Source organism: Brienomyrus brachyistius, chromosome 11 (assembly GCF_023856365.1).
Source record: "Brienomyrus brachyistius isolate T26 chromosome 11, BBRACH_0.4, whole genome shotgun sequence".
NCBI classification, from domain to species: domain Eukaryota; kingdom Metazoa; phylum Chordata; class Actinopteri; order Osteoglossiformes; family Mormyridae; genus Brienomyrus; species Brienomyrus brachyistius.
The window spans coordinates 27,027,347-27,042,538 of NC_064543.1; the positions used below are offsets into that span (position 1 = coordinate 27,027,347).

General features: G+C 39.7%; 1 protein-coding gene across 5 annotated transcripts in view; it reads right to left on the reverse strand.

The window, feature by feature from the left end:
* LOC125751683 (transcription factor SOX-6-like) overlaps nucleotides 1–2,770 on the reverse strand; it is a 146,129-nt gene extending 143,359 nt beyond the window's left edge. For 2 of the 5 annotated variants that reach the window (XM_049030835.1, XM_049030834.1), the window contains exon 1: nucleotides 521–1,116. The gene's annotated coding sequence lies outside the window, so the exon portion shown is untranslated. Of the gene's footprint in view, nucleotides 1–520; nucleotides 1,117–1,478; nucleotides 2,059–2,432 lie in introns of those variants that run through there. The other 3 variants (XM_049030833.1, XM_049030837.1, XM_049030838.1) reach the window with 3 other exon arrangements.
* Between the last annotated feature and the right edge of the window lie 12,422 nt (nucleotides 2,771–15,192).

Consider the following 15,192-nt stretch of genomic DNA (forward strand, 5'->3'; position numbering starts at 1 on the left):
TCTGGATATTTAGAATATAAGCAAAGTATACACATACCGTAACAGTACACCGATTAAATTTTCCATGTATGGAACGTGTACTTAAAATACTTTAAATGAAAATAAAATTAAAGAGCAAGCGAAAATTAAACAAAGTAACGACCTTTTCTGGAGAAAAAAAACATACAATATAATTATTAAAATATTATTCCGACCTGCTTATTCCTAGTACTGCGCGTGTATTGAGTTGTGTGCTTAACTCCGGCGAAATCATTATCCACCTGGAGATACAATTTCATCTCAAAAAAACAAATGATAATATTATTTAATAATATTTTTGTATTAATTTAAAAAGTTAAGCACAATAATATAAAACGAATTGTTTTACATTCACTGCACTCGTGTTCAATCTGTGTGAATAAGACAGAAATCCCAGACAGAGCACCCTATCCCCGTACAGTCGCCGGGAGAATATGCTGAATGGGCAGTCTAATTATAAATATGTAATTCGGATTTACTTTGGGTTCCAGTGCCATCTTACCTTATGGGGGAACTTTCTCTCACAGCTAACAGCAACTGTTGAAAATGCCATTAGAGATTCCAGCTCACTCTTGCAGATGAGTTTTCAAACACCTCCTCGCGCTTTATAAGACGTCGGTCTATTATTAAGCCGAATATAACTCAGGCGAATGGTACAACTGTTGAGATACATACAATTAAAGCGTCAAAATCCACCTGTGCACAGGGGGTTTGTTTCAACGACTACGTAACCACAATCATATAAATAGTATCCATAAATGCAATCTAATAATATATAGTAATAAATACATACAAGAGACTAACGTAACAATTTTGTAAGCCTCGTGTGCTTGCAATGTGCAGCGAATTTCCACTTCTCTATTTCTTATTTTGTAGTTTACAAAATGTCCCTTGTTAAATGTTATCACTACATGTACAGCAGTCTTGCATAAAGTTTATCTGAAATAGCGAAAGTGCGTAATTTCGGGTAACGCCCTTAAATGATGCGCTATCTACTTTAGCCAGGCTCCGCAGACTTATTTTACTCGTGCTTTTTGTCCTCTTTTTAGACTTAAATGCCATTTTGAGTTTTTCCACTGCTTCAGCGTCTCCTCTTGATAATCCACGATTACACCGCAAAAAAATTCAAATACACGTGTAAATTGAAAGCATCTCGCGACTGGTTTTTGCTGTAACATTTGAGATATTGGTCATTTATAAAGTAAAGTCCTCAAAGAGGCAGTTTTGAAGGTCTAATATTAATTTGATTTATTGATCCTGACGCTACCGGCATTATTCTAATCTTAATCTAGTTTCGAAAAACTACACAAGAACTATTTGTATTTTTATAATTAATAGCACACAAAAACTTTATGTTTTGCGTGCATCGTGTATTGATTATTTCTCACTAACATTTATAAAATTTATTTTTTTTAAATACCGCGAGCTATGAACATTTTGTGACATTTCAGCAGACTTACTGTGTCCAGCCCGTATCTCCTAGCGGCCGATCTCCCGAAGGAAGCCCGATTTCTCCACGTTCCGCATTGTCTTTTAGCGGATTACACTTGCGATGCGGAGTTTGTTTTCATTAATTGCTTATGCTTTCCTGCAAGGTCAATTTACCTGAACCCAACTGAAAGTTAAGTAACATCCAAACTTTATTATGAGGATAATAGGCCAATTTAAGGAATCAATAAAGCCGTACCTTACAAATAAAACAGTAGTGAATAAACAACAACAAATCCAGAACTCTAAATTAACTTTCATAACGTACGTAGAGTTACACTTGGAGTCGGATATCCAGCGTTAGCCAAGACATTGTCAACGAATAGTACCGCTTTGTGGACAGAAGTGAAATTGCTCCGTACAGAAAGGGACGTCACGCTTTACCCCGGGACTCCCCGAAAACGGCGTTAGAAAGTAGTTTAAAAATTACACAGAAGTCCGACCTGGATTAAGTATAATGAACGATGAGAACATAACACAGATTATCAGTGTAACCGCTGCTTAACATAACCGGCGTAGGTTTACTTAAAAATGACGATAAGAAATATCTCGAAACACATGCTTCTATTTACTTTATAGACGCGAAGCGAGCACATGGACTAAACTTCAGAATACACTTCTTACATAACACTACCAGGGAACGAAATGCAGAGTCAGAAGTTAGCGATTATAAATCCGCATGTCAGCCAAACTCTGCCCAGCATTTAAAACAAAGGCTCACAAAACCGGTCCTTGAAAAAAATAATAAACGCAGCCGACTGTATCTCTGATTAGTAAAACTAATTAAATTACCAAGCAGTACCGTAACATTGCAATAAGCGAATGCAACTAAAAGTGACACACTGACCGCGAGTACTGCCAGGAACATTACGGAGAAAACAAACAAAAAACAAACGAACGAAAAGAATGAAAACACACACCGTTACCTTGATGCAGAAGTCTGGAAAAAACAACCTTAGGTCCGCTGGCAATTCCGCTTTGATGTGTTTAATCTAAAAGGATTATCACTGCTTTATATTGAGATAAAGGCTAAAGGTTGTTAATGGTTCCATGGGCCATAAAGATGGAATTCCGTTCTTTTACACAAGTTAAGCTGTCAAAGCTGCGATGAGCTTTTTTTATATCTAACTTATTTATTTCCTTCTCTTGCTCAAGTGAAGGCGAAGGCTAGTGCTGTCAATCTTGGCAATCAATGTGAGCGGCCATGTCGCAAGTATTCAAAGCATTTCCCGTCGTGCAACATCAGAAAGTGAGTGGCCAGGGCATTGATCTGGGGAAGGCAAAGAGGCAGGGCTCCCCCTCCCAGACACAAGAGATGCAAGAAAGAGAGAGTGAGCGAAAGAGTGTGTGTGAGAGAGAGAAAGAGAGAGAGAGAGAGAGAGAGAGAGAGAGAGATAAAGTCAGAGAGCGTCGAGGCGATTTTGCGCAAAAGAAGGAATGGCAGTTTGAGGATTAGGAACCATACTTTGGATAACAGTTTAAATGCCTATATTACAATGTTAAACCTTTATTTTAAATCAATGTAACAAACCCGGCAATAAGAATAAAAAACGAATAGCGAAATAAATAGAAAAGCGACAACCAACTTAAATTTTTATACCAACAGCTACAGTAATTCTTGTTTGTTAATGGAATGGTACTAAATATCTAAACAGATACTTAGTTACTAGTCTTAAATTGAAAAATAGATCAATGATAGATAATTGGTATCAGCAGAATGTACTCTACTGATTAAAATGATAAAATGTTACATTTTGTTGTTCTATTAAATAGCTGAATAAACGCTCATTTTAACTGGTTTATGAAAAGTGATTTTGAATTGCTCAATTCTCCTATATTACTTAGTAGAAGTGGCAGTATAGTTCGAATTATACTCAGCAGTAAAGTAAACCGCAACTGCCAAAGAAAGGCATCATAAAGTTGCATAGCAATGCCTGTGTAAGCGTGTGTGCAAAGCAAAAAGAAATGACAAATATTTGATTGACGTAGATTTAACTACCAAAAATCCATTTTATTGTTTATACAATACTGCCAGTATTCTGAGCTGGGCTGTAATAATGAAACGTTTGTTGCATTTAATTTGGATTATAAATGTATAAAGTTGCTACGTTACGTGACGTTAAAAGTAACTGTATTTCAAAATGAAATTCTACATAATATGGTTGCTACGTATAAGTGATTTATCAATAAGAGGAATCATTCGGCTGCCGCCCTCAAGCGGAAACTGAAATCTTGCTTCAATGACTAATGTATTTAGGCACAGAAAGTACAATTTTGCCTCCTTTTAAAAATTGCTGTATAGATAACTCAAATAATTATTAGCTGCGGTGAATTTTACAGATAGTATTCGGCATATAAATGTAATATTGCATATATTTACAGTATATGTATATTCTCATTATGAATTTAAAGCGGTGAGTGCAAAGCATGTACTTTAAAATTCAAAGGTATATGAAATTCACTTATTTGTCTGCGGAGCTAGTAAAATGGGGAAAAATCATATACAATCATTTAATTAAAAACTTAATCCCGCCATTGATATATATTGTCTGTTTTTTTTTTTTTTTTTTTTTTTTTTTTGCAGGTCAATGTGCAACAGGCTTTTATTTGCACGATTTACGTTATTTTGCATACTTTAAAAATTAAATTTTCATAAATGTTTTCTTCCCTTGACGGATACTTGACAGATTGTTGATGGCTGAAAACATGGAAGAATCCATAACGTGACTTCACATTTGACCCCATCGATCAATTCAACGTCCCATGCTTTCTCAATTTATTTTTCTCAATGTACATTTTTCTAGAGTTGAACCGATAAACCCATTTATATGCATTTCGTCCTTACACACAAAGTGACAGCCTGTCGGTCACACAGACGGTCACAGTTTGCAGCAAATTCCAATGCATGTAACTGATAAAGTATGACATCTTCTTTAATATAAAACGTCTTTGCAAATCCCAAAAATACAACGGAGGGGAATATGTAAATGGAACACAATAACAGTTTAAGTAATTACTTGAATCACAGAGTAATATACAGGGGTAAACACCACTGACTATGTGAAATGTTGAAATAAAACTTTTTTTAACGAAAAATAATGTTGTTTATAATGAAATTTGTATAATGTAATCTGTTTAAAAAAAAAGAAAAAGAAAAGAAAACCTCACAGGTAACAAATGAAAACGATCGATTCACTGAAACCCTGGCTAAAATGGAATATTGTACTTACAATGACAGGAAAAGCTGCCGCAGGAAACGCTGTTTAACTGAAGAGTTAGACAGGACTAGGGCGAGAGAGAGAGAGAGTGAGAGAGAGAGAGAGAGAGAGGGCGAGAGAAAGAGAGAGAGAGAGAATAGACAGCGCCTTCACGACATCTCGGCGCATCTGCTCGGCTCTCGTCTTTCATTTTAACATTCCCTTTGTTTCTGTGGAAATCATGTCCACATCCTCATTCCCAAATTCTGCCTGCACCAAAGAGAACCTAAATAATTTAAACAAAGCCAATAAACTAAAGGAACTTAAAGTTTATTTTTTTCTCTTTGGTATTTTAGGGTGATTATTTGAATATTAAAATAAATGTCCAAAAGTCACTTACAAGTGGAACGCAGTGGAACAGAACTATTCTGTCATGTAATGACCGCTGCAGAGTTGCATTTCTAGGCAAAGACACAGTTCTGAAATTAAAATATTTATTTAGCGTACGGAAGTATGATCAGCATAACGTGTTATTTAAAGGCTGGTTAAAACACATCTTAAATGTTGACTGGGGCTGCCTTTATCTAATTTGTTAAACTGTTTTTCCTTCATAACTCCGAAGAAACAGATTCAAGCCACTCTGTGATATTTTTTTCAAATAGTTGCGTTAGGCTAATGCACGAGAGCTGAAATCTATACGACAGAGATCCAGCCTAATGTGAAAACATAAAAAACGTACCCGGGGGAAAGTGCTCTTTGTACGGTAAGTTACATACATAGCCTACATAAGCTACGTATGCTGTTTTGCTCTATTTTAAGGAGCAAACATTTCCAGACTATTCTTGTATGGTCTGAACATTGATTATAACCGATTTATACATATAACGCAAACGAGCGTGCAATTTTCCCTCTTACAAGAACGTTTAAAACGGTAAAGCATTTTTGTGGACTCTGAAAAGTTAACTTTATCTGTCAGAGAGTATATACATAGAATACACTGTATACGACAGTCAAACAAGCAGGCTTATATTGTAAGCACTAACTTAAACGCTGAATAGAGATGACTGACATACACGGGAAGCGTTTTCAGATGAATCCATTAGATCCCCCAATATGGACAGGTATCGTATGGTTAACGGGAACTTAATCTGTAAACTACGTGCCTCACACGCCACCCTTCGATGTTTATGTGAATTGCCGTTTAAGATCGTCCGTGTAACCCAGTAATCTGCCTTCCTAAATATTACAAATTCGACAGTTTAATTATATTTCAGACTTATGTTCGAGAATCGAAATGTTATCGTAAGACACAATGTGCAGAGAAATCGGAGTACAATCTTCATGCAACGAGGATAATCGTGTCCAGACGAAGCAACTGTTTGAAAACGTATAACATAGGGAAATTTATTATATTTAAATTAAAGTATTTGCCGTAGAAATATGTAGGCCGCTAGCTAAAACAATTTCTTTTCATACATACCCTTCCTTCTATCTTAAGAAAAATATAGGCTGTCAGTTTGTTTGGGTACTTTGATAGCACAGTTCTTAAGTAGATAATATTTTATTTGAATAACACTTTCTTGCAAAAGGTTTTTTTTTTTCATTTGGAATAACATGCTCGTATGTAGAGCCCAAAATATGTAAGGTAAGACATCAATAGCATTTTTGAAATCTCCAATACGACGCTTGTACAGGATGTTTCAAATGTCTTTCTTTTAAACAGCGTTTCACTATTTTCTCAAATACTCCTTTGACTACTAAAACACATGGTTCTATCCAACCAACGTATTTAAATGGAATTTAAAATGTATTCCTGACTTTCGTGAATCGTACCAAATCATTTGGTTTCACGTTGGGTTTTACAGTATAAAATATCTTAAGTTTAAAGAAAAGTGGCTTTATGAGTAACGCGTGAAGGTTACAGTGATAATTAAAATAAATAATTAATTTAATTAAAAATGAATCTCATAATAATTTGCACATTCAACATTTGTAAGTACAGTGAATATGTAGACCTAAACCTGGGATGTTACTGTAACAATGATTGTGTCACTGTACGCATCAGGCAAAATTGTACAGTATCCAAGTGAGCTACATTTGGAAACTATGTATTAAAATTAATTTAATTCACAAAAAAACAGCTGACATAGACTTATGTTATTCAGTCTTTCTCCATGTAAATGTATTACATAAACTGTAGGCCACGTCGAATGTGCTATTTTGTGCGATAGCAATAAAGCACAAAACAAATATGTACAATCCCAAAATTAAATTAAATTAAAAATACCTAAGTATGAATTGGCTATAGTTTAACTGGATGGTTGTTGTTCATACAAACAAGGCGGTCTGTAAATAGCAGCCGAGATTACGCCGCGGCAGCAGTGAGCATCCTCCCTCACTGCGGCATTTATTATAAATGTAATTGTGGCTTATATGCCAGCATTTTAAAAGTCGAGTAGTTTTAGTTGACGTAGAATCTAAAATATTGGATATCTGTGATCCAATTGTGGTGAAGTAAATATGTTTTCTATCATATTATTTAGTACTAGCTGTTTAACTTTATCCTTTTTTATTTAATCATCATTATTGCAATCGTACTTAATTATTTGTGCATTATTCGTATAGGAGCAATATTTTTATGTTCTAATAGTCTGACCAGCTGAATGTCTAGAGCATCATTTTGGTTAATCTAGCTTAATTACTTTTACGATAATTAAGTACATCCGTCGAGTTGGACTTTAAATGTTCAGGTTAAAGTTTTAACAATGACGTAACACTTTTTAAAACCAAAGAACATCGTTTTTATTTTCAATTAGCGTATAATATTCGTCCAAACTGCCTTACTTAGTGTATACTTTATACCCTCTGTTGAGTTTTTACTGCAACCTTAGCCTTGAACTCACGAAGATGGCTACTAATTTAAATCCCTCAAACATTTGTTGGACCCAATAACAAGATTCTGCTACAGCATTACGTGGATCCAACAGAAGCCGAACTTCATAGTCACAGGATTTTGTCTATAATATGAATCCTTTCAACGGTGTCTAACAGTGCTAATCCAAACTTGGTTCCTACGAAGTAAAGCTTAACCATTACACTTCCACTTTTTCGCCATTTTTAACTTTCTCCAATTTTTGTTATATGCGTCTTATTTTTTTCCTCTTCAGATCTAAATATTAAAACATTCTAATAATGTAGTGACAATTGAAAGCTTATACAATAAATCGAATTACTCTTCGGCGAAACTTAATTTTGTGAAATAATATTTTATTGTAGATTGACTTATTTTTAATAGCGTATTTTGCAAATGCTCGATTCTCAAGGTTTCCTCTCAAGTGCCTTTAAACATTGAAACAAAAACTTGTAAACAGAGAACCTGACAAACTGCAAGTCATTATGTGGTACGAAAATGATGGGGAGATCATTTTAACCAGCAATGGCAGGGGAACCAGTTCCTTATGGCATTTTCTGTCACGTTCGGGGCTTTTAAACATTTAATTAGAGATAATTGCTTCAAGAGCAGGGACATCTGTGCGGCACTGTTAATCTTTAAAATAGAATTATGATCGGAAAAACAATTGCCTGTTTTCGAGTGTCTCAGCCCAGCCGTAAAAGCTCCTGTTTCTCATTACACCGCTTGAGAGACTTAAACTGACGCTCGCGGATCAGTCCACCCCGAAATGTGGCTTTATGCTTTTACATGCATAGTAAGAGAAATGCGTAACCATTGTGTTTCCTTTACAATGATGAAATGTTACTGCACTTGAAGTTCTACAGAAGGTCTAATGAGGATGTAGTGCATTCAGTAATTGAGGCAGTATATGAAGGCATTGAGAGTCAACGAAAGGCATAGAATCAATGATACGTTACTGGTATTTTACGGGTCAATAGCATGTATATTTTAATACATTGTAGGCTCACCAGAATCTTTAAGAAGGCGTAAGCTTCAATGTAGGAAAGAATATATTTTATGGCTGTATGGTGAAAGAAATTTTATCACTGTAGATAAGTTTAAGATGATTTTATATAATGATTTTGCTGTTTGTATGTATGGTAACCACAGACGATCTTTTTCCACAGATGTGAATTTATGTAGTTACAGGACCAGTATTCAATGAGTGTTAAATTATTCACGTATGTGGCTCATTGAAATCATTATTTCAAACTATATTTTCTTGATGGTGTACTCCAGATCTATGCACATAAATTAAAAATAACTTTTGGAAATAATGTTTTAAAAAAATGACAATGCAAGGCAAATTAAATAGGAATAAGTCTGAAATGACTATCCTTCCAGGATATAAATTTCAGTTCAAATGCAGAATTAGTGGTCACATTGTCAAACACAATGCTTATAAAATGTGTTTTCATCAAACCCCATATAACCTCTGCATTGGCCATCTGAAGGGGATTCTGCACTTATTAAGGACATTAAGAACTACTGTTTTTAACGTGAAATTATTAAGGGCTGACCCACTCTTCTCAGATACTGTTCCTTAACATTATTGGCTATGTGATCAAACAGATCCAAGATCTGTAATTTGTAAATACTGTACATAAAATTTAAATTCATCCAGATGGCCGAGTGACGAGCTGCTTTTCAATGTGTTTATGATTTTATCTCCCACGTTCATAGTTCACTCCCTTGCAGCCCTGGTTTTAAATACGATCATATTCCACTGCAGACCAGGGTCAATTTCACCCAACCTTGTGTTTTATCATGCCAACACCACCAAGAAACTGGATGAGGCACAGACACCCCACCAGCTTCTCCTACAGTACTGCAAGTACACACAGTTCTAGCTCATAATAAGGTCAGGTTGGGGAGCATGCGCTGGTGCATCGCACTGCCGCACCCACCACACAGCGAAACTCCTCGGGATCCCGGCCGGTGATCCCCCAGGCAGATACACGGTCCAGTCCCACCCTCCAGAAATGGCCATCCATCTGCACCAGCCATGTGTTACATGGGCGTCCCCTCGGCCTGGTTCAGCCACATGGCTCCTCAGCAATGAGGATCCTGCAAGCCGGATCATCCTCAGAGAAACACTCCACATGGCCGTAATGCCATAACTGATGCTCCCTCACAATGTAATGTGCCTCATTCGGGCTCCTCTAGCAACTGCTCATTCGACATAAAGTAAAGCCAATGGTACCCAAAGATTCTCCAAAGAGACACAGTACTGAAGGAGTCCAGTCTTCCTCCCAGCTCACTGGATAGCGTCCATGTCTCACAGCCATATAGCAAGACAGGGAGTACCAGGACTCTAAAGACTTGGACCTTCGTCCTCTTGCAAAGATATCAGGAGCGCCACACACCCCTTTCTAGCAACCTCAGGACCCCCCATGCTCTTGCAGTCTGTTTGCTGACTTCATTGCAGGAGTCACCAGAGACATGAATGTTGCTGCCGATGTTAGTAAATCTCTCGACAAGGTCGACATTCTCCCCGCAGACAGACACACTACTGAGGACTGTGCCTAAGAAGTCATTAAATGCCTGGATCTTGGTCTTTATCCAGGACATCCACAATGCTGGATATTCAGACTCCTCGCTCAGTCTCTCAAGAGCCCCACTCAGAGCTTCAACTGACTCTGCCAAGATCACGGCATCATCGGCAAAGTCATGATCAGTAAATCTTTCTTCATCAATGGACGCCCCACAGCCACTGGACCCCACAACCCTGCCCAATACCCAGTCCATATAATCATTGAACAGAGTAGGAGCAAAACATACCCCTGGCGAACCCCAGAATCAATTGGGAAAAACGCAGAGGTTCTCCCTCCACTCTGCACAGCACTCACAGTACCAGTGTACAGGCTAGTCATGACCTCCAGCAACTTCAGGGAGATCCTGTGAAGTCTCAGCATGTCCTACATTGCAACTCGATCAACTGAGTCAAACGTTTAACAAAAATTGACAAAGTCTGCAAAGAACCTCTGCAGAAATTCACGCTTCTGCTCGATGAGAACCCTCAGTGCAAGGATACAGTCAATGGTAGACTTCTTAGGCGTAAAACCAGACTGCTCTGGTCGCTGACAGACAGGCAAGTGATCATGGATCATGTTGAGGATAACCCGAGCAAGGACCTTACCTGGCACTGAAAGCAGTGTTATCCCCCTATAGTTTCAGGCGATCACCCTTCCCTTTCCAGGTAGGGACTACAGGTCCCATTTTCCAGTCAGTTGGGATGACGCCTGACTCGCAAATGGAAGCAAAGATTCCCTGCAATGCCAGGAGACCAACCTTACCACCAACCTGGAGAAGTTCACCCCGGATACCACAGATCCCTGTGGCCTTCCCTATCCTCAGCTGATTCACCGTCCATGCAATCTTAGTGAGACTGGGTGATTCACAGCTGATTGGAGGATCAGCTTCGAGAACCGTGGACCCTGAGATGTTCAGCATCCTAGCTGGAGAGTCAGCTTTAAATAACTGCTCAAAGCAGCTGTTCAGTGTCAAGGGTAAGGACTGTCCGACCCCCAATTGCAAGTCTCCTAGGAACATATTCAGATGTGTGCAATGCTTTGATTCTTCTGCAAGCAGGACGCTGGTCACTAGACCATAGATGGTATGTCACCTGCTTACAAATTTGTCTAACAATCGCCTCTTTATCTGCCCTCAGAACCTGTGTGCTGCGACTCCTCTCGATAATTTGCAGGGTGCCCTGCGAGATGAAACACCTCTTTCTGGGAACACTGGCAACACCAACACAGCCCTCGACAACCTTCAGGGTCGTATTATGGAAGGTCTCCCACATCACATTAGAGTCAAACTCATCAGAAACAGCTTGATCTTGGAGTCTGGCTAAGTCCAGCCTTATTCTCCTTAGTAGGTGGTAGCATAATGGATCTAAGCTGAATCTTCCAAGTAGCAACAACAAGTCTGTGGTCTGAATGCACAAACTGGGCACTTCTGTAGACTCTGCAGTTCTGCAGTGGCCTCCAGTGATTGCCCACGAGGATGTGATTGACCTCCTTCGCCACACCACCAGTATTGGAGGATCAAGTCCAACGATGCGAACCAGGATCCAGCGACCTGCAGCCCCTGATCTTTCGCAAAATCATGGAACATGGTGCCATTTTCATGCCGGTCTGTAGACGCATGGGAACCGACACAATCCCCATAGCCAGCCCTGTCAGTGCCAGTGGTTGCATTGAAGTCCCCCATGACCAGAGGAGTGCCACCTTGTGGCCACCCTTCAACCACAGAGCGAAATTGTGAGTAAAATGTCTCTCTCAACAAGAAATCACTCACTGCGGTCAAAGCATTCACTGAGACAACACACAAGACACCCAAGGAGTGCCTTAGCCCAAGTCTCATGATATGCTCATTGAAAGAAGTGACATCAGACACCATCGGATGGAGCCAATCCGCTACAGCAACAGCTACTCCTTAAGCAAGGCAGCCGTCAAATCGACTCAACTAAAAGTAGGTACTGTATACCCACCTACAGAGATCTGGCCACTCCCTGGTCTGCGTACCTCAGAGAGTACTGCCACCGAAATGGGGAGTTTACAAAGCTCCCCCGACAGCATATGAAGATGGGCATCTTGCTGGAGAGCAGAATAGTATCGTGCTTGTTTTAATCGATCTGTTGTGAGTTGTTTTACGCTGTCTGGAGTAGCAATCCCGCCATCAACCCCCACAAAATTTCCTGCAAGTTGGAGGGCCACTTGCAGGACCAGATGCAGTTTAATATCATACCTCAGATTAGTTTCAACCATAAACTTATTGACATTTAGTTCACCCATGAAAACCCAGTTTCAAGGTAAGTTTTTTAAACTGAGTAGCCATTATTATCCCATATACAGCTTTTCTGTCAAAAATCCTTAATCGCACCCTGAACTTGTGCAAAATAAGAATGATGAGTGCTTATTTTTAATATCACTTTATTTATCTGCAAAGTGGCTACATGTAGCCAGATTTTTGTTGCTCTTTCATTAATACAAACCAGCACAATAGTGGAAAAACATACATACAACAACAATAACAGTGTGTTAATGGGTTTAGTACACTGGTAATACATGTAAGATATTCCTTAATAGACTGTTTTCGTCTTTGTAACCAGGGAAAGTTATCACTGCCAATTCCTTCTGTGTTTAATGTGTGTTGGACTGTTGGAGAACCTTCACAGATTTAAACAGGCCTGTTTAATAAACAAACACCCACATGTGCCTTATAAACAACTGTGTATTGATGATGAAATAAGCCTACAATGTGGTTCAGAGAATTTTTATGTGGATCCCAGTGAAGACACAGATTACCTGAAATTACCAAAAGGAAACAAGGCTTTCACTGAATTTCACCAACTTTCTGACGAATGACTACGAAGAATGTCACTTTATTTAAGCAATTATTTACCACAATTACCTGCAGGTGATTCCACCCCTATACAGTAGAAATTCAGTCACAACAAATTAATAGATAAGGCTGCATTAATTAAATTATTTCACTCAATTTCTGCATGGTAACTGAGTCAGCTCTTGTAAACATGATTGCAAAGCTTTCAAATACAGATGCTCCTCTACTTACGAACTTTCAACTTACAAACTTTCAGACATACGAATGTAGAGGACTGTAAGTCCAAATTGTGTTCATTGGGCTCCCGTTTCCTGTCCGCAACATAATTTTTTTTCTGCACGCCAATTGTGCCTAGTATGACTTCTGGCCGCTACTCCCGCCGCACAGTAGGGGAAGCATCATCAGAAGCATCTTTACTCTTCGTAAGTAAATGTACTATAATAATAATAGGATATTTGTAACGTGTAATATGTCTTATTTTCCCTTATTTTGTCTAATATATTGGGTAATACGAGTGTAATTGTCATGACCTGCCGGTACGATCCTCTTGTGTGCCATGCCTCCTTATTAATCATGTATGCAACCCCGATTGCGACCAGCTGTTTTCTGTCAGTTTGATTCGTCTGGTGTATTTAAGTCAACGTCAGAGTCTGTAACCCCAGGTCTGTCATTGACATTTTGATGTTACATGGTCCTGTGTCCTGCATTTGGAGTGATTCCAAATAAACCCTTCGATCCTGATTCCCCATATCCCTGTTCCTGCTTCTGTGTCCAGCAATCATAACAGTAATGGTGACTAAAGGGTGTTATTTCATGTCTAATAATGTTAAAAAAAAAACATATTTAGAAGGTCATAAACAGGTTTTCTATGCCCTAACTATGAAAATATTCGATTTATAAATAAAGAATCCTACTTCTTGGAAATTCACTTATCGCGGTCGAGTCTGGAACGGATTAACCGTGATAAATGAGGGCCGATTGTACCCTTAAGATGATGTTCAATAACCACTTACGAACATTTCAAGTTATGAAGGGCCATTCAGAACGTATCTCGTTCGTAAGTAGAGGAGCGTCCTTTGCTACAGTGTGTTATTTCTTCTGGATGGAATTAATGATGGAAATTATTACCCGGAGCAATAGATCTCTTGGATTCAGGCCTTGATTTCTGAAGCATTCCAGGCTGTGTCAGTGATGTCCCTTTCTCTATTCAGGCACATCCATCCATCCATCCATCCATCCATCATCTTCCGCTTAATCCGGGGTTGGGTTGTGGGGGCAGCAGTCTGAGCAAGGAGGCCCAGACTTCCCTCTCCCCGGCCACTTCATCCAGCTCCTCTGGGGTATCCCGAGGCATTCCCAGACCAGCCGAGAGACATAGTCTCTCCAGTGTGTCCTGGGTCTTCCCCGGGGTCTCCTCCCAGTGGGACATGCCCGGAACACCTCCCCAGGGAGGCGTCCCGGAGGCATCCTAATCAAATGCCTGAGCCACCTCATCTGGCTCCTCTCGATGCGGAGGAGCAGCGGCTCTACTCTGAGTCCCGAATGACTGAGCTCCTCACCCTATCTCTAAGGGAGAGCCCAGCCACCCTGCGGAGGAAACTCATTTCGGCCGCTTGCACCCGCGATCTTGTTCTTTCGGTCACTACCCATAGCTCATGACTATACAGTAGGTGAGGGTAGGAACGTAGATCGACTGGTAAATCGAGAGCTTCGCCTTTTGACTCAGCTCTCTCTTCACCATGACAGACCGATGCAGCGCCCACATGACTGCTGACGCCGCACCGATCCGCCTGTCTATCTCCCGTTCCATCGTTCCCCCACTCGTGAACAAGACCCCGAGATACTTAAACTCCTCCACTTGGGAGAGGACCCCATCCCCAACCCGGAGAGAGCATTCTACCCTTTTCCGGGAGAGAATCATGGTCTCGGATTTGGAGGTGCTGATTCTCATCCTAGCCGCTTCACACTCAGCTGCGAACTGCTCCAGTGAGAGCTGAAGGTCACGGTCCAATGAGGCCAACAGAACCACATCATCTGCAAAAAGCAGAGACCTAATCCTGAGGTCACCGAACCGGACACCCTCAACGCCCTTGCTGCGCCTATAAATTCTGTCCATAAAAGCTATGAACAGAATCGGTGACAAAGGGCAGCCCTGATGGAGTCCAACCCTCACCGGAAACGAGTCCG